Source organism: Canis lupus, chromosome 27 (assembly GCF_003254725.2).
Source record: "Canis lupus dingo isolate Sandy chromosome 27, ASM325472v2, whole genome shotgun sequence".
Taxonomy (NCBI): Eukaryota; Metazoa; Chordata; class Mammalia; order Carnivora; family Canidae; genus Canis; species Canis lupus.
Window position 1 is genome coordinate 15352125 of NC_064269.1, and position 18928 is coordinate 15371052.

The window sequence follows — 18928 nt, forward strand, 5'->3', positions numbered from 1 at the left end:
AGGGAAGTAAAGTTAGTAAACTTAAAGATCATTTACAGTTTAATTTGAGTTCGTATTTTGCATGTAATTATAAATAAAACATTGCCTTTGAGAAGTTAATGATTCCTTAACAGATTCCTCAGCTTAAGATTTCATTAAGATTTAGTTAGATGAGATTCCTACTAAAATGAAAACTATAAATATGTTGTCCAAGCATTCATTAATACATGTTTTTTTGTTTGTTTTCAGCACCATACAAGACCTTGAGAAAATAAAGTGAATCAATCCTGTGTGGTGGATTCAGTGAGCATTATTTGGCTATTAGTATGCTCAACAAAAAAGATGGAATCAAAATAATAAAAAGAAGAAGGAAAATAAGTAACAGCAATTATGAACCATAAATATTGATGATAAATGGTGAACGTTCTAGAGCACTAGACTTTTTCCAGATTATTTCAGGCCTGTAAACATCATTCAATAAGTATCTAACAACATTATGCTAAAGTATGGTTCTAGTTTTAAGAAACAGAAGGAAAATGAGAAGATATTCAGAAATCTTTGCCTACTGGGATCCCTGGGTGGCGCAGCGGTTTGGTGCCTGCCTTTGGCCCAGGGCGCGATCCTGGAGACCTGGGATCGAATCCCACATCAGGCTCCCGGTGCATGGAGCCTGCTTCTCCCTCTGCCTATGTCTCTGCCTCTCTCTCTCTCTGTGACCATCATAAATAAGTTAAAAAAAAATTAGAAATCTTTGCCTACTTTTGATGTTGTTATGCAAAGGGTCTCTTTCTCCTTTGTGCTATTCTTTTCTATGTCATTGGGAATGCAAAAAGAACTAAATTTGTAGTACATTCCAAGTTTTTCAGAGATAAGGAAATTCCCTGTCTTATCTCTATAGAGCTCTAGCTAGTTATGATATTATTGGGATTAGGAACTCCATCCAACAATGAAGACACAATTGAAAATATGATTCTAAAGTCACTCTTCTAGGAAAATTAATGCATACAAAAATACCATAGAGTTAGAAAAACAATAGAAGCAAGTTTTCAAACCTTTCCTACTGCCTTCATAGGAGTAATTTGTAAAGAAAATACTTTCCCAATTGGCCATGATCTATATTTTTGAAAATATATTAAGGCAAACCTCTGTCATTGACCTTTTAGAGTTAAGGAAAGATTCAATTATGTCTATGAACTGAAACCATTGTAGAGTCAAAGGAAGTCAGGAAATAGTTTCATAATTATAGACAGTAAAAGAAAGTGAAGAGGATTAATTGGGGTTAAAGTGCAAGATAAGATGTTCTCTGATGCTGTTTTTCCAGTTGCCTCATTGTGATTTTTTTATGAACTTCAGTGGCTCCAAAACAGTAATTTTGAGAATTCTGCTAAAGATGTAATTCAGATGTAGTTCAGAGTATTCAGCCTCTGATCATTTAAATGTGCTTTACAAAATAGATATAACTGACATACACAAAAATGTATATATTTTATAATTTGTATAATGGCGGGACTATTACAGATAATAAAGGCAATACTCTTGTATTTGCTATATTTAAAAATCAGAATATAAGTATTTTCATCTAGCTTGTGTTAAAAATAAAAATCTTTTTGTCAACTCTGGATAAGGGATATTTTATCGGCTCACCTAATTTCCTTTCTTCCTGTGACCATGTTATAGCTGCATTCCTTCCATACACTCTACTGTTAACACGGCAAATGGTCTCATTCTCTTTTCCCTCACACTGAAGCCTGGTAAAATATAATTATTATTGTTAATTAAGAAGAATAACGTGATTTTATTTGGAATATGGAAATAAATTCATAACTTTTTTTTATCATAAGGCTAATTTAAATTTGATTCAGTTCAAATCGGGTAATTCCCCCAACACAAAGGCACCCAGAAAAAATCTGGATTCCTGGAATTGGTCTAATTCATATTTCCATTAAGTCGAGTAGACTTGATTGAAGAGCTATGGTTGGCATTGTGACCTGAATGACAAAGCTGTGGTGAATTTGGAAATACCTCACAAGATCCATCCTTCCTCATTCTATTTTTTTTTTCTTCTTTTAGTTAGAAAACCCAAAGCTATTTTATATATATTCACTAGACATTGCTTGGATGTTGAAACTACCAATCAGCTTGGCAGTCAGATAAGTCCTCAGAATAGTGATGAACTATTGATTTCACTTTGAATTAAAAAGCATATGCTTGGAAATGGAAGAGAAAATGGTTTTTGTTTCCCTCTTTTGTGAAGCAAACATGAGCATATCCAAAACTGATACAAAACTGATTTTTCTAGTTTCTGGTCACTTTTGAGATCTGTACTTTTATTTTAACATAGGATAAAGTATGCGTTGGTTTGTGGGTATTTTTCTTAATCCAAACACTTTATAAAAGAAATGACCATTGTTTACTCCTTAGGAACAGGTAAACCAAGTTTTATACCAGAAAGCCAATGTGACTAACAGTGAAGTGGTTTGCCAGGTCCAGAAGTAGCAACTTTATTAGGTAACCTCTAAACACTTTTTTTCTTTTACTATTTTAAATTACTCTTTCATTACTTATATATAATTGCTTTCATGTTCAGGTGACATACTTTTCTTGAGGTATAATTTACATTCAGTAAAGTTCACTCCTTTAAGAAAGTGTATAGTTGGATGAAATTTTTAACATCTTTACTGAGGCATAATTGACATATAATAAACAGCATGTGTTTAAAGTGTACAAACTGATAAGTTTTGGCATGAATATATCATTGAAATCATCACCAAATTCAAGATAATGAACATATTCATCACTTTGAAAAGCTTACTCATGACTTTTTGGCATCTCTCGCTTGTCCCTGTCTGCTCCTACCCTTCCTGTCTCCAGGAAACCATTGCTCTGTATCCTGTTATAATTGGCACTTTCTAGAATTTTACATAAATGGAATCACACATTATGTGATTTTTTTTTGTTTGCTCTGGTTTCTTTTAGTCAGAATAAGTATTTTGAAATTAATCCATATTGTTGCAGTTATCAATTGTTCTTTCTTTTAATTGCTAAGTGACAGTCTGTTGTATGGATATTCTAAGGTCTGTTCACTGGTTGACCAACATGAACATTTTTTATAGAGCTGCCATGAACATTCACACTTGAGTCTTTTTATGGAAATATGATTTTATTTTTCTTGGTTAAATATACCTAGAAGTGAGACTCCTCTACCTCCTCACCAAAGCTTGGCATGGCAAGTTTTCTTTTTAATTTTAGCCATTCTATTAAAGATATGATGTTCTCATTTTGTTATAATTTCAATTTTCCTATTGGCTAAGATATTGAGCATTCTTTTATGTGTTCACTTGCTGTCTATGTATCTTCTTTGATGATATATCTACTTACATCTTTAACCATTTTTATATTGGGTTGTTTTCTTATCATTGAATTTTGAGAGTTCTCTCTATATTTCAGATACAAGTTATTTATCAGATATAGGAATTACAAATTTCTTCTGGTCTGTAATTTGTCTTTTCTTTCTCCTAATAGTGTCTATCAGAGAACAGAAGTCTTTAAATTTCAGTAAAGTTGAATTCATGAATTACTTTTTTTATGGACAGGTTTAATTTTGTCCTCTTAACGTGATCACCCTCTTTTTTTATATTAACACACTTCATATCAGTTACAATAGCCTAGGTTATGCCATAAAAAGAAACAATCTCCCAAGGATCAGGAGCTTATTAAGTAAAGATTCATTTCTTGATGATCTTACATGTTGAACATGAGTCAGCAGAAAGCTGGGTTCATAGCAATTACGCAAGGATCCAGGGCAATGAAGATTGCATCTCAAAATGCAGTGGGGAGAAAATATGAAGAATTGAGTGGACCTTTGTCATTCATGAATGACTCATGTCCCTTCATCTCACTTTGGATTAGGAAAGAAAGTCATAGAGAATTTCCACTCAGGCAATTAGAAGGCTTTCACTCTCTAATTCCTAAGTCAGTAACTAGGCTTCAGAATCTACCCTAAAAAGCAACAGAATACTAAGACTGGGCAGACCTCAGCAGAAGAGTCTTTTTCAACATTCCTCTCACAGGTAAATGTAGAGGACAACGGATAAGGTCCAATAGGAGGCAAAACTATGGCTGCAACAAAAAGAGACCACAGGACTGGCTTCAGTGCCATATTTCCTTACACCATCTCTGTCCAGTTGCACAGAAGGGATTTTATTAAGGATATTCTGTGGGGTTTGTTACCACTAATTGCTGCAGATATCAGGGGTAGATAAATTGATATTTTTATAATTGGTTATAGCAAGACCATCTGGGTCTCAAGGAAAGGAAACTATCTTCCAAATATCCTGGATATGCTTCTGGAAGCTATAATGGAATATGGCTTTTTTCTCATTGGAGAGAAGACTGGGTTGGCTTTCTTTTTGTATTTTTTTAATATAAGAAAAGAACCTTTGTGGAATTATGTGAATGGAAAAAGAGTGGGCAACTAATGGGAGGAATGTAGTTATAGATTCCTGTTTTTATCTTCCCACTCTGTTTTGGCAACAGCCTACAACTTGATTTGTGGAAACTGTCCTTCCTCACTGCAAATTTAACTCCTTGGTAATGGAAGATGGTTTGTGCATTTAAATATTCTGCATTCTCCTTTCCACAATGACTGGCCCAAAAATAAACCTATGAAGCATAGAATTCTCTCAGACACCTGTGGAACTTTCAGTCGGGTGTTGGGAAAGAGATATTTTCTTTCCCTTAGGACTGATAAATTTGGTGGTTCTATTATCCTGTTTTCTGTGGCTCCACTTACTTTGTTCAAACTGCCTGGGGAAGCCCACATATTGTGGTAAAGAATGAAGGAAACACCCAGGCAAAAACAGACTTAAGAAACTTCAGGAGGGAATGAGGAATGGAAGCTGAAAGAGAGGAAGAGAAAGATCTGATGATATTATTTGAGTTCATAGAGTCTTGAGTCACCTTATATCTTGAATTTCCTATTATTTCTTATAAAAGATGTCATCATCTCCCACCTCTCCCAAATTGTATTTATTCCGGTTTCCATACTTTGTCACTGAGAGAGACTTGTCTACTAATATACTAAGGTTGTCACAAGAATAATAAAAGGCAAAGTATATATATATATGTAACTGCCCAACTTTCTTCTCAATAGAAAATAAGGAGAAAGGAAGAAACAAGGAGAAAGGAAGGTCATTGTTTTGTATCTTGTGAATTTATTTTCATTTTGAGTTGTGTAATTGTAAAATGACCCATGTAGCCGGTTTTAGAGTTTGGCAGAATTACTCCCTAAGACATCTGGGAAATCTTCCCTGTTCTGTATTCATACATTGCATAGGCTGTGCAGATGTAGTCTGTAGGCTATATTATCCTAAAGAGTCTCAATGTGCTCTTTATGCCAGAATGTACCACATCTACAATCAAATTATTTATTCAATAATCAATCCTTGGCCCTGACTGCACATGTTAGAACACAGCCTTTAACTTCCAAATGTGTTAAAGCACTGGACAATAAAAAAACAAATAAACAAAAGGCAGAAAAAGACAGTGGCTAGTGACAACAACCTCAGTCTACTGTCACATTCCCATAAAAATACAAAGACAACCCAAGATTACAGTTTCTAGATCATGAGTTCTTCATTCAACTTATTCATTTACTATTCAGCATCTGATTTATATCTTGCCCTATGTAGAAAGTAAAGGTCCTTTTTCTCAACAAGCTTTCAAACTTCAACCCAGAGACAGGAGATACCTTTCTCTGATGAACTATCACTTAATCTCAGGATTAGAGTTTTCCTGACTTGCTTTGAAAAGAGAGAAAGATCTGTGAAATGTGACTTCAACTTTAATAAAAATTTGTTACTGTCTTTCTCCACTATTAATGATTAATATCAATATATAGTCATAATCTTGTGGTGGTGTTATTTGGATGAGGATTACTGTCAAATGTCATATTTACTCAAGTAAGACAGAGGAGAATCTATGCACTTATCTGTGAATAAGGACACATTCAGTTTCTCATTTAAGCAAGCAGTTATTTCAAGAACTTACTTAAAGACATCAAGAGCTTTGGGGTGTCTGGGTGGCTCAGTTGGTTAAGCTCCGACTCCTAATTTCGTTCAGGTCATGACCTCAAACCCCATGCTCAGTGGAGAGTCTGCTGGAGATTTCCTTTCTTTCCTCCTCCTTCTGCCCCTTCCCCTGCTCACATACTCTCTCTCATAAATAAATAAATAAATAAATAAATAAATAAATAAATAAATAAATAAATAAAAGACATCAGAAGATACAAAGTAGACCCATGATGAAAAATGCTATGGTTTACTCTGTTTGAGGTTTGCTTTTTGAATGGCTAGAATTGGATCTCCAAGATTTGGCTAAACCTAAAATTCCATGACAGTTTGGCCCCTGGGTGGTTTAGGGAGTTAAGTGTCTACCTTCAGATCAGGCCATGATCTCAGGGTCCTGGGTCTGAGTCCCATATCAGGCTCCCTGCTCAGTAAGGAGTCTGCTCCTTCTCTCCCTCAATCCCTCCCAACTGATCATGGTCTTTCTCTCTCTCACTCTCTCTCTAAATAAAAAATATAAAATCTTTAAAAAAATTCATGACAATTCAATACCTTACTTTTACTGAATCAAATAATTTAACATTCAGATTTATGTACACTACAAATAAGTAGATGATCATTACTTACAAAACATTTTTATTAAAGGAATAAAGTAGCGTTTATGAAACTATGATTGTTCAGAAAATAATTTTGCATTTTTTCATATTTCTGGACTCAGCTCTTTCTCTCTCTCTCTATATATATATATATACATACATATAGTATAGGCAAACATATACTTCAAGGTATTAAAATTTGATGTTGAAAACAGAAGCGTTTACTCATCAAAGGCAAATACATTTTGAGAGAGAAAGATAAAAATTAATTATGGTATAAAATTTCCTTTACTGTGGTTACTGATGTGCATTCAAGAGCACATTTATATTAGACAAAATAAATGGTTTATATCAACTTTCTTCACGTTCAAGCACTCTATAAACCATGTTTTCCTTTATGAGAGTATATTTTAATAGAACCCTAATAATATTATTTCTGTTACATATATGATATGATTACTTACTCTCAAGAAGGCATAGAAGAATCTGGCTCATACAATTTGGAGACTGAGTTCTCTAAGTTCTGGCACTTGCTATCTACTTTGAGTCTCTGAGAGGAAATAAATCTTTCTATTGCATCAAACCCATGAGAAAGAAGTTAGGAAATCATTTAGTCAAATTTCAAGTCTTTCAGGGTAAACAAGGTCACTTGGCCTCTAGTAGCTACGTATGTGGATTTGACTCTTGCTTCAGCTTGTTTCCCAACAGCCACAGAAGAAAAGTGCCCAGAGCCTTTTACTGTATGGGGAAAAACTAGGAGATATTTTTCTCATCCTTTTCTTTCCACCTTGGTGTAAGGGTGGCAACCTGCCTAGGGCCTGTTCTTTAGGAAAAAGGGGAGGGGGGGAGAGAGAGAGAGAGAATGTCTTCTCTTTTCATTCTTTTCATGGAGAATGGCAAGATGCCAGGAAATGGAACTGAGCTTTGAAGGGTTGGAAGAAGCTGCTTTAAGTGTGGAATTGGGCAAGAGAGTCCAGCTTATGTATACTGGTAGAAACCTCCAGGAATTAGATTTAGAAATATAAAGATTTATTCCATTTAGCTTTTAAAGATTTTTAGTTACAAACCTTTATTATTTTAACCCATGGTTTGAAAATGGTAACAATACTTTGACATATTTTTGAGTATGAAAATCTTTATTAATACTTTAAAATATATTGGAATTATTTCTCTTCTTCCTCTTGCTCTTTTTTCACCCTCTGATTTCCCCCTCTTCCCTTCACTTGCTTTCCTTCCCCTTCTCTTTCCTTTCTAAATAATTCATTCTTAAAATCATTACGGGAGACAGTGCACAGCAGACGTTTGTAGGGGTTGAAGAGGGAGGAGAATCAAGGTTGCTCAGAACAGGATGTCTGAGCCCAAGCACAATGAGGAAGACAGGCTTAGGATAGACCCTCGTACAGGGTATCAAAGACTTAGAGAGGCAAGAAAAGTCCAAGCAGGGTGAATAGGATGTCTGCATATGAAGGCTGCTTAGAATAAAGTATCAGAGACCAAATATATTGAGGATTATGTTCATAAATAGAGTGTTAGAATACCAGCTGATTGAAAAGGTAGTAAAACACGAGTTTCCCTAATGGGATGATGTGGTGTCACTGTGACAAGTACGGCCTAGCAAGGTATGTTGAGCCCACATGGAGAGAGGAGAGTATGGATAGGGGAACTCAGTATGAGGCGTCAGAACTCCATGCAGAGGGACAGCCTGTTAAAGTCTATGTGGGTTCATAAGGGCATATCCTCAAAGAGGCGGTTTTCATGCAGTGTCAGAGACTAACCACGGTAAGTAGGACATCTGCACAGACTGGAATGGGGTGGTGGAGTCTAGGCAGGGTGAGGAGAGCATCTACGCACGGGGGTAACCAAGCACAGAATGTCAGACTCCAAATATGATGAGGAAAGGGTCTGCACTGGAGTGTAAAGACACAGGTGTTGAAACCTAAGTGGGGTGAGGAGGACATCTGCATGGAGGACAAGGTGATAATGAAGATGGAAGATTGGTTACCTACAAGGGAACTGGTTAAATAAGTATTGCAAAGAATATATAAACCAGGGTTCTCACTGTCAGAAAAAGGAATTTAAATCTGAAATAGAAGAAAAATAGAGTGAACCCTTTTGTGATGGATTGTAATGGAAGGAATCAGTATAAATTAATGGTTTTCACCAATACTAATGACAATAAAAATCACTATGGAGTGTAAATGTGTCTGTGAATATATACATTCATAGATGTGTACATACATATATTTCCTAGCTTTGTCTACATAAAAGGCTTGGGAGTAATGACCCCTAACAAATAACAATGTGCATATCTAATACTCAGATGTGGGTTACCATATGGAATTCTTTCATAAAAGGAAGCAAGACTTCTTAAATAATGGCCAATTCTAGGACTGAGGAAGAGAAGTACAAGATGAACCAGGAATATGTCAGAAAGCAAATATGCTAAAGAATTAATGCTTTATATCAAAAGAAAAGACAAGCTAGCTGGAATGGGCTCCTTCTACCCACAAAAGATAACTTTAGCATCAAAATATATAATGATAGTAATGCATGATGACTCATGAAATAAAATAGGAAACCAGATACCCATATATTTATGAATTAATAAAAGAAGAAAGGGGAGTTTGACGAAGAATAGGATTTTAACTTAACTTCAAAGTTGTTGCCCCCAATAAACTTAATCATTTCAAAGAGAAAAAAGAGTGATTTTAAGTGGAGAAGCATGGTGGACACCATTGTATTCAAATGACCAAACTGAACATCACCATTAATGGAGCAGAATTAAAATCATATGCACCTGATAGAATGCAATGAGAAGAGCACAGCATCAGTTCTGTGATATTCCTGACAAAGATGAGTATCTTATGTCTAATAACTATAATAATTATCTTGGCAACTTTCTTGCAAATAGTTTAGAAAAAAATATTCTTCATACTTGTATTTTTTTCTGTAAGAATGTGATTATTTCAAAACACGAAAGTTAAAAATAAATTTTACAATTAAATTTAAATGAAATCAAATGGGCTAATGGAAGGATTTCTTGAGGTGTAGCACCAAGTTTGGAACTAGTACTTATGGCTGAATGGAAAAGATATCTTCAAAGGCAGAAGATTCAGTTTATTCCAAAGTCATTTTGGAGGGTAAGAGTAAGAAGGTTTTTTTTGTTTGTTTGTTTTGTTTTTGTTTTGTTTTTTATCCCCCCTGTGGCATATTCATCCATGGCAATCATATCCTTACCATGGCATAATTGTAAAACTGATTTTTTTAATTTAAATTCACTTAGCCACCATATAGTACATCATTAGTTTCAGATATAGTTTTCAATAATTCATCAGTTGCACATAACACCCAGTGCTCATCACCCTGAAGTTTTTAATTAGACACGGGTTTGTATTTCCCTATACCATATGCTAGATGTTTCAAGTTGGACAAACCTTTCTAAATGTAAATTTTCTCACCTGTAAAATGTGAATGGTAATTTCTGTATCACAATACTGTAATTAGGTAATTAGAGGGATAACCATAAGGTACATGAGGCAGTGGTTGACAAAACAAAAGGAAGGAAGGAGAAAACAATGTATTGGAATCCCACATGATGAGTATTCAGTTAATATGAAAATTATGTCAACAAAAAAAGAGAAAATTATGTTAACTATTGGAATATGGAAACATTTTAAATAAATGAAAATTTATATTCATAACATTTTATTTTTATATAAACTTTATTATACTATTTACCAAATTTACCAATTGGAAAATTTGGCACATTTACTGTCTCATTCTTTCTATAATGTCTATAGACACATACATACAGAGAGTGTGTATTTATTCATTTATTTTCTGGACATTGTGCCCCAATAACCCTAAATAACTCAGATTGTATTTCCTGAGGGAAAGGGACTTTAGTGTAATTTCAAATTTAGGAACTTTAAAATGATACACTATATTCTTAATCCACATTCCATAATCAAATTTCACCTATTATTTATGACGATTTTTTCTCATGCATTGCATTTAGCATGCCATATTTCTTTAGTTTCATTTAATTAGAAAGTTTCTCTGCCTTTTTTTTTTATCTTTCTTAACCTTAGTATTTTGAAGACTATAGTTCAGTTGGTTTTGTAGAACTCCTGTCAATTTGAATTTGTTTCATGATTCCACATGACTAAATTCAGATTATAGACTTTGGGGAAAAATATAAATAAAAGTAACATTTGTCCTTCTCAGGTCATCACATTACATGAACATGCTTCTTTCAGTTAGTCTCAATATTCATGATATTAATTTTGATTACTTGATTGAGGTGGTGTACACTTGGTCTCTCCAAACTAAAGTAACTGCTTTCCTGTCTTTAATTAATATCTAGTGGAGAGGGCACCGCGGGTGACTCAGCGGTTTAGCGCCGCCTTCAGTCCAGGGCCTGATCCTGGAGACCCAGGATGGAGTCCCACATCGGGCTCCTTGCCTGGAGCCTGCTTCTCCCTCTGCCTGTGTCTCTGCCTCTCTCTGTCTCATGAATAAATGAATAAATAAATAAAATATTTATATATATATATAAATATATATATATTTAGTGGGGAAATACATTGAAACTATATACATATTATATTCCTCATCAAAATTTCAACCTACTACTTTTAGGATCCATTGATGATTTTCTAACTCCACCAATAATTCTTCTATGTTTATAAGTTTTCATTCTATTTTATAGTTTCCCAGCTGACTCCTTTGTTTATGATCCACTTGACCCACAGAATCTTATTTCATTCAATATATATAATTATTATTATATATTTTAATATTATATTGAAAATTCCTTCAAATTCCTTCAAAGTTCCTTTGTTCTTTTGCAGTGGCCCCACCATCACTTAAGCACATCCTATATTTCTGCTGTAAGATGTTCTAAGCTCATCTTATACTTTTCCTACCACAACCCTGGAGTCAGCTATTTCTCTGCAGAGACCTGGCTCCTCTTATTATAAACTGTTTTTTAGAAATCGCGATCTGTCCTCTAAGTGATTTCATTACTACTGGGTACACAATATTTTTTTAAGAATCCACACCTGTGAAAAGGAAGGCTCCTGTGTAAGTTTGAATAAAAGGAGAAGTCCAGTTGTGATGCCTCAGGCAATGATGCCAATCAACACAGAGAGGACCTCTGGAGCAAATACTGTCTGTGAAAATTGTCCCCATCAGATCAAGATGATTAGCCTTCAGATACTCACCTCCATCAGTCACTGTATATGGTCTACTTGGAAAAAGGAGTGACTTCAAGCAAGGTGGCTCTCTGCAGCCAGCAAGGCTGGCTACTGGTAACATCCATCATTTCTGGGTAGCTAATTTTCTTCTTAAAGGGGTATCTAGATAGTGTACCTGCAGTCTGTCAGACCTCTTTCTATGTTCCTAACTATCTTCTCTGATAATGAGAAACTTGGCTCTTATTAATCCCATTGTTTTTGCATTTGCTCAAGCCCAGACAGCAGAGAAAATAGTTACCAAGTTGTTAATTCCAAACTGTTAATCACCGCAAAATGAAAAGCTATTGACTGAAGTTCGGTATTGTTTATAGTTCTTTTTTGAGGTATCAAGTTTCAATTCAGTGAAATGCACTAATCTTAAGTGCACGTCGAATGACTTCGACAAATGCATGTACCCATGTACCCTGTACTCATAGAGGCATATAGAATATTTTCATCATTTTCCAGAAATTTTCCTCTGGCTCTGCTCTCACAAGGAGCAACACATTTAATGATTTTTTTCAACCACTGTTTAGTATTTTCTTTTATATCACCTCATATAAATGCAGTCATCCAGTATGAATTATTATTATTATTATTATTTTGAATATGAATTATTTTGTGTATGGCTTCTACTCAGTATTCTCCTTTCCTCTCTTCATTTGAATTAATCAAATTTTTCATATTTTATTTTAATTCTTCTACTGGTACTTTAGCTGTATTCTTTGCCTTATTTTTTGAATGGTTGCTCTATAGATTGCAATATATATGTATCTTTAACTTATCAGAGTCTGTAGATTTGCTATTGTATTATTACACATCAAATCTAAGGATCGAATATAAGAATTTGGTGGTTATATTGTTCCATTTATCTCATCCTCTATTATTTGTGCTATTATTTTCATGTATATTATAGCTACATATATTATAACATCTAGAATAGAGCATTATAGTATTTTATTTAGGCAAATTATAGATCTTTTAAATAAACTAATGGGAGAAAATTGGTATCTTCTTCACTCAGGCATCCAGAGGAAGGAATGGCCATTATTTAGGTCACGACTTTCTTGTGACAGAGGAAGGAGAACAAGAGGATTGGTGGCTTCTTGGACTGGCAAAGGTCAATTTATGCTTTCATTTTATTGCTAAATAAATTGGGTGGAAAAGTATAATCCTGCCACAGGAAGACACTGCAAGTGTCATACTAGTGAGTGGAAATATGTAATCTTCCAAGAAGGAAGATTAAATAGGATGCAAAATCAAGAAGGGAAATCAAGATGGGCATTAGGTGGAACAGGATTTTGACCACGTATGTTTAAGGTGTCTATCCAATATCCAGATGCATATTAAATCGATTATTGCTTATTCTATATTATACAATTTGACAAAGCTATATAGAGACTGGCTCTATAACTTAGAGATAAAACCTGCATTTTGCAGTCTAGCCTTCACATAATGTTCTTTTTTTCAATTTAATTTTATTTTGAAAAATGTATTTTAAAGAGAGTGTGAGCAAGGGAAGTGGCAGAGGGAGAAGGAGATGGGCAGACTCCTTACTGAGTGGGGAGCCTAACAATGGGCTCCATTCCACAACCCTGAGATCATCCCCTGACCCTAAATCAAGAGTTGGATACTGATCCAACTGAGCCACCTGGGTGCCCCGGCCTTCACAAAATGTTCTAAGACAAATCCTAATTCAGATTATTTGGACTTTCTCTAAAGGAAATCATTTGATTTCCAGATTCTGAATAACAAATATTGAAAACAATAAATATCAAATTAGTTATTAAATTAATACAATATGGCCTCTTTCAGACATGATGCAAGGCATCTTTGTGGATGTACGAAAAGATATTGCCATCATTATTGGGCCTGAATATTTATATTCCCTTCATTATTGTGCCACTAGTGAACCCATCAATTCTCTGGTCCTTCTCAGAGGCTCTCAGTCTCTTATGATTACAACATGATCTAAATGGCCCCAATAGTTCATCATTAAAACCACCCTCATTACCAACACCTCTAGGTCTTTTATTCCCATAGCTACCTATCCAGCTTCCTCAATACCAAGTAAACGTAGATGTACGTAGCCCTTCTAGATGGTGAATTCTAGGGGGAAAATGAGGCATAACTTTTCCAACTAGTTCTGTTATGAACTTGTGTTCTTCACAAGACTAGAGAAAATACAGATATTTTTTTAAATTCCAATTTTCCTTGTAAGCATTTTTAGTCCCTTATCTATGGGAAAACACAGTCATTAGTTCAAGCAGCATGTTGTTTAGATCATTCAGCTTTCCCAAAAATAGCTTTGGAATAATGCCATCTGCTTGTTTGGTCATCAAACATACAGGTGACTTGTAAATGAAAAAGAAAATCTGCCTATACGTTAGACACAAATATATTACTTTCTGACTTGTAAAAAGCCTGGAAGTCTGTTTTTAGAACATGAAAGCACACATTATTCTATATATTCAGATTTTTACCCCTAGACTAAGCTGGACTGTTAAAAACCTGAACATTTATAAATATATTCCATTCCACAATCTTACTCATTGTTTTTGTTGGCTTTTGACAAAGTGTCCTTAGCTCTCATAGTTTTATGAAACTCAGAATAGTATATTTTTTAAGGATACATTTGAGGATACAGTCATCATTCCACTTTGGATCCCTATATATAAGCTTACATAAGAAATATCCATCAGAATGAAATGCTATGAGTTGTTGTCCCTGAGAAATGTGTGTGTATTCTGCTCATGAACAATGAAATCATGAAAATGACCATTATAACTTTTTAATTTAGGTCATCCGGAGCTCATAGTCGTATTTTCAAATATAATAGAGCAATTATATAAACTGTTTCATGATTTTGGTTTTTTAAAATTTCTTTAGATAAGGTTCATCTTTTTGTACAAATCTTTTTTTTTAAGATTTTATTTATTTATTCATGAGAGACACAGAGAGAGAGAGAGAGAGAGGCAGAGACACAGGCAGAGGGAGAAGCAGGCTCCATGCAGGGAGCCTGACGTGGGACTCGATCCCAGGACTCCAGGATCACTGCCCTCAGCTGAAGGTGGCACTAAACCACTGAGCCACCCGGGCTTGCCCTTTTTGTACAAATCTTTTTTTTTTCTTTTTGTACAAATATTAACTGGAAAGAGATAAGGTATGAAATTATTAATTCATTGAGTTTGAGATTTCATTGCTGTTGGAGAATCTATTAGCTTTCACTCATCTATTCAGCACCCTTCCCCACCTCTACTCTAGCATTCCAGTCTCTAACCCCAGCTGTCCTCTAAATCTTAATAGATGACTTGCCTTCTCTCTTACAAATAAAAGCCATAAACAAAATCTCTCTACAAATAAAATCCATAGATGAAAACCTCCCTCAAGGTCACATCCAATTTACCTCTCACTTTCTCTACATTTTTGTCTCAATTTTTTAAAAAAATTACTTATTTATTTAAGAGAGAATGAGAGTTCATAACCAGCGGATCTGTGAGGGTGAGAGGCAGAGAAGCAGAAGGAGAGGGAGAAAGAATCTAAAGCAGATTCCTTGCTGAGTGCAGAGTCTGAGGAAGTGCTAGATAGATCCCATGAGTGCAAGATCATGACCTGAGCCAAAACCAAGAGTCAGACACTTAACCAACTGAGCCACCCAGGCATCCCTTTGCCCCACTATTTAAATTGTAATACTCCTTCCTAATATTCAGAGGTCTTTTAAAATTGAACTGTAAAATAAATACAGAAAAGAGTAGAAGTCATACTTGTACAGCTAAGTTTTTACAAGATGAACACCCTTATATAATCAGCATACATGTTAAGAAGCAGAACATTCCCAGCATTTCAGAAATCCCTCTCATTCTCCAGCCCAGTTACTGCTCCTTTGTCAATGGTAATCACTATCCTAATTTCTAACAGCATAGATTTATTTTATTTATTTATTTATTTTTTTGCTTTTTAACTTTATACACATGATGCACATAGCACGCACTCTTGGGTTTATGTTCTTTTATTCTACATGCCCATAGTTATTTTGACCCCCGATCTTTCCTATTCCTTTGGAGTCTTGATGAATGAATAATCTCTTTTCTTTTTATCACATATTCTCATTCTCTGCTGAAACTCTTTCCCTTATCCTCAAAGCTACTGCTTTTTCTCTTGTTCCCCATCAAATTTTTTGAAAAGTCTTTTTTTTAATAATGATTAGTCTTTAAAAAATTTTTTAATGAGTTTATTTATCATGAGAGACACAGAGAGTCAGAGACACAGTCAGAGGGAGAAGCAGGCTCCACGCAGGGAGCCCGATGCGGGACTCGATCCCGTCACTTCAGGACCACCCCTGGTCCAAAGGCAGGTGTTAAACCATTGAGCCACCCAGGGATCCCCAGAAAGAGTCTTTCCTATTGCCTATTTGATCATCAACAAACTACTTCTAATAGTATTGGTTTTCTTTTCTTCATTCTCTCTCTCTCTCTCTCTCTCTCTCTCTCTCAGATACCTACAAGTAAAATTGCATACTCACAGAGTAAGTATATGTGTACATTTTCTATATATTGCCAAATTCCATTTCATAGGAATCGTGCAATCTTGCATTCCCATAATCATTGCACTAGAGTGTTTGTTTCACCAACAGGTTAAGTGTCAACCATTTAGATTCTTGAGTGTATGATGTCTTGAGAAACAGCATCTCAATATATTTTTTCTTTTTTCATTTTTTCTTTTTAAAATCATGAGTGAGGTTTTAGATGTTCTTATATATTATAGATATCAATCCTCTTCATGAATTACAGATATATTTTCTTGGTTTGTCATTTATTGTTATGTTTCTTATGATGCTTTTGCCATGACATTTTCAAATATTTTTTCTTTTTTTTTTTTTAATTTTTTATTAATTTTTTATTTATTTATGATAGGCACACAGTGAGAAAGAGAGAGAGGCAGAGACATAGGCAGAGGGAGAAGCAGGCTCCAATTTTTTCATGTAAGTATAACTAAGTAGGTTATTAACTTCATCTTCCACATATAATAATAATAAAACATACATACATAAATACCTCCTTAAATAACCGTGAAGATTAAATGAGTTAATGAGGAAATTACTTAGAATACTCGTGGACACACAATGTTAGTCATTATTATCTTATTAAATGAAGCATAAAATCCCTTAGAATAAATAAATGTTTTTCTTCTTGCTAAATTAAAAAACAAACTTATTATGTGAGATTTATAATAAGTATATAGAATTAAAAATATTTTTGTTTGTTTTTTTGAAGGGAAATACGGTGTAATGGTTAAAGTATGGACTTAAAAGCACACAGTACTGGGTTTGCATTCTGATTCCCAGACTTATGATCTGTGTGACCTTGGGCAAAATTAATACCAGCCTCAGTTTTTTATCTGTAATACACGTTTCATAGTGATACCTATGTTAGGGAATATCAGAAGGTACCTGTCATAGTTTCTGGTATATGGTACTTGATAAATGACAAATATTACGAACTTCAATTTATTGAAGGTGATTCTGTGGATAACAGGATAAGATAGTAGTCTGGTATCTGCCTTTATATCAACACAGAACTTCGACTACCTGAAATATAAATAGCATGATCATTAAAAAAAATCACACTTAAATATAACCTTTATGAAGTGTGTTTTTGGTAGAATTTAGGCAGCAGATAATTTTACTTTTGAAAGCCTTAAAACAATATTTTATATTTCTAATGGATTGATCAAATACTAAATTTTCATTTTTGAATACCACATTTTCATTTTAAAAAGATATTGATGTAATTAAATAAATATTGATCTGTACAGGTAATTTTTTTATACTTCTCCTTTACTGACAGGAATAAAAATTGTTTAGCTACCAGAAACTAAGTTACATTTTCCAACTCCACCAGCTGAGAAAAATGTTCCACAATTAAAATCTACAGAACTTGAGTAAGATTGCTATGGAAACCAGAGAAGACAAAACACAGCCTTACAGGTAAAGCCATTTTTTGCTTTTGAAATAGACAAAGAGATTGAGTTTAAGCCTCTCTGGGAGGTTAACTGACTTTTATAAAGTCAGGCCAACTTGAGTTTGGGATAGAACAGGGTGGAGAAGCCTGCCTGCTTTGCTGATTACTGCTAAGACTGCTTTTTCACTAACATGCTAATACTAATGCTTCTGCTAGGAAGTCAGAACAGTTAAGACTTTCTAAGCAAAGAGGTGGCACAAAACGACATCCTCTGGTTTTCCTAGCCCTGATATTTTTTTTATTTTATCCACACACTGAAAAATATACATATACATTTTCTAAGGGGTATTTCATAAGTTAGTATTCACAATCAGTTTAACAGTGACTGGGAAAGATTTTTATATATTTTTTTTCTTGCTATAATAAAAACATTTACTTCTCATGGCCCTTTCTTGTTACGTAGTTTTTTTGGCTGTTTGGTAATAGATTTCTTGCAAAATTGTATGCAGTGGAATGTATGCAAATGGTAAATTTCTTATACAATATTTTGTTAGTTTCTTAAATTACATTTATTTAACTAAATTCCATGTTTTATTTCACATCTATTTGATAATGCTATGTCCATCTCTATACTGTAGATAATATCACTTACAATATTGGTAAGATATTTCTGGATGTATTCTTTACTCTTTTGAAAGATACAGAGGAGACAGTTAAACCTTTGCTGCCTGAAGGTAGGAGAAGTGAAAGGCAGTAAGGTATTGCTTGTGGGCTTATTTTTGGAAATAACCCTGACGGAAATGCTAGCTCTTTGGAAAACAGAGAAAGGTAAAAATAGTGGGCCAATTTCCTGAGTGCTTTGAAAGGCCTATTAAAATCACTGGCAATGTCATAATTTGACCAAAAAAAAAAAAACATCTTTAATTTTGAAAATAATATAATGTACAATACTCATTCTGTGCAATTGATCTTAGATCAATTGTTTTTAGAAACAATTTTTAAGTCAAAAGTTTTTAGAAAAAAAACAGGTGATCTTGCTCTTCACTAATTGTTTATGGGCCAGATCAGGTGACACCGACCACAGATTTCTT

General features: G+C 34.3%; 2 long non-coding RNA genes across 2 annotated transcripts in view; one reads left to right on the top strand and one right to left on the bottom strand.

The window, feature by feature from the left end:
* The window catches only part of LOC125753839 (uncharacterized), a 92927-nt gene extending 91179 nt beyond the window's left edge, over positions 1-1748 (top strand). Inside the window, exon 3 of the long non-coding RNA XR_007406496.1 lies at positions 229-1748. This is a non-coding gene — a long non-coding RNA (uncharacterized LOC125753839). The remainder of the gene's footprint in view (positions 1-228) is intronic.
* Positions 1-7182, bottom strand: part of LOC118352583 (uncharacterized) — a 79938-nt gene extending 72756 nt beyond the window's left edge. The window contains exon 1 of the long non-coding RNA XR_004809911.2: positions 7105-7182. This is a non-coding gene — a long non-coding RNA (uncharacterized LOC118352583). The remainder of the gene's footprint in view (positions 1-7104) is intronic.
* Between the last annotated feature and the right edge of the window lie 11746 nt (positions 7183-18928).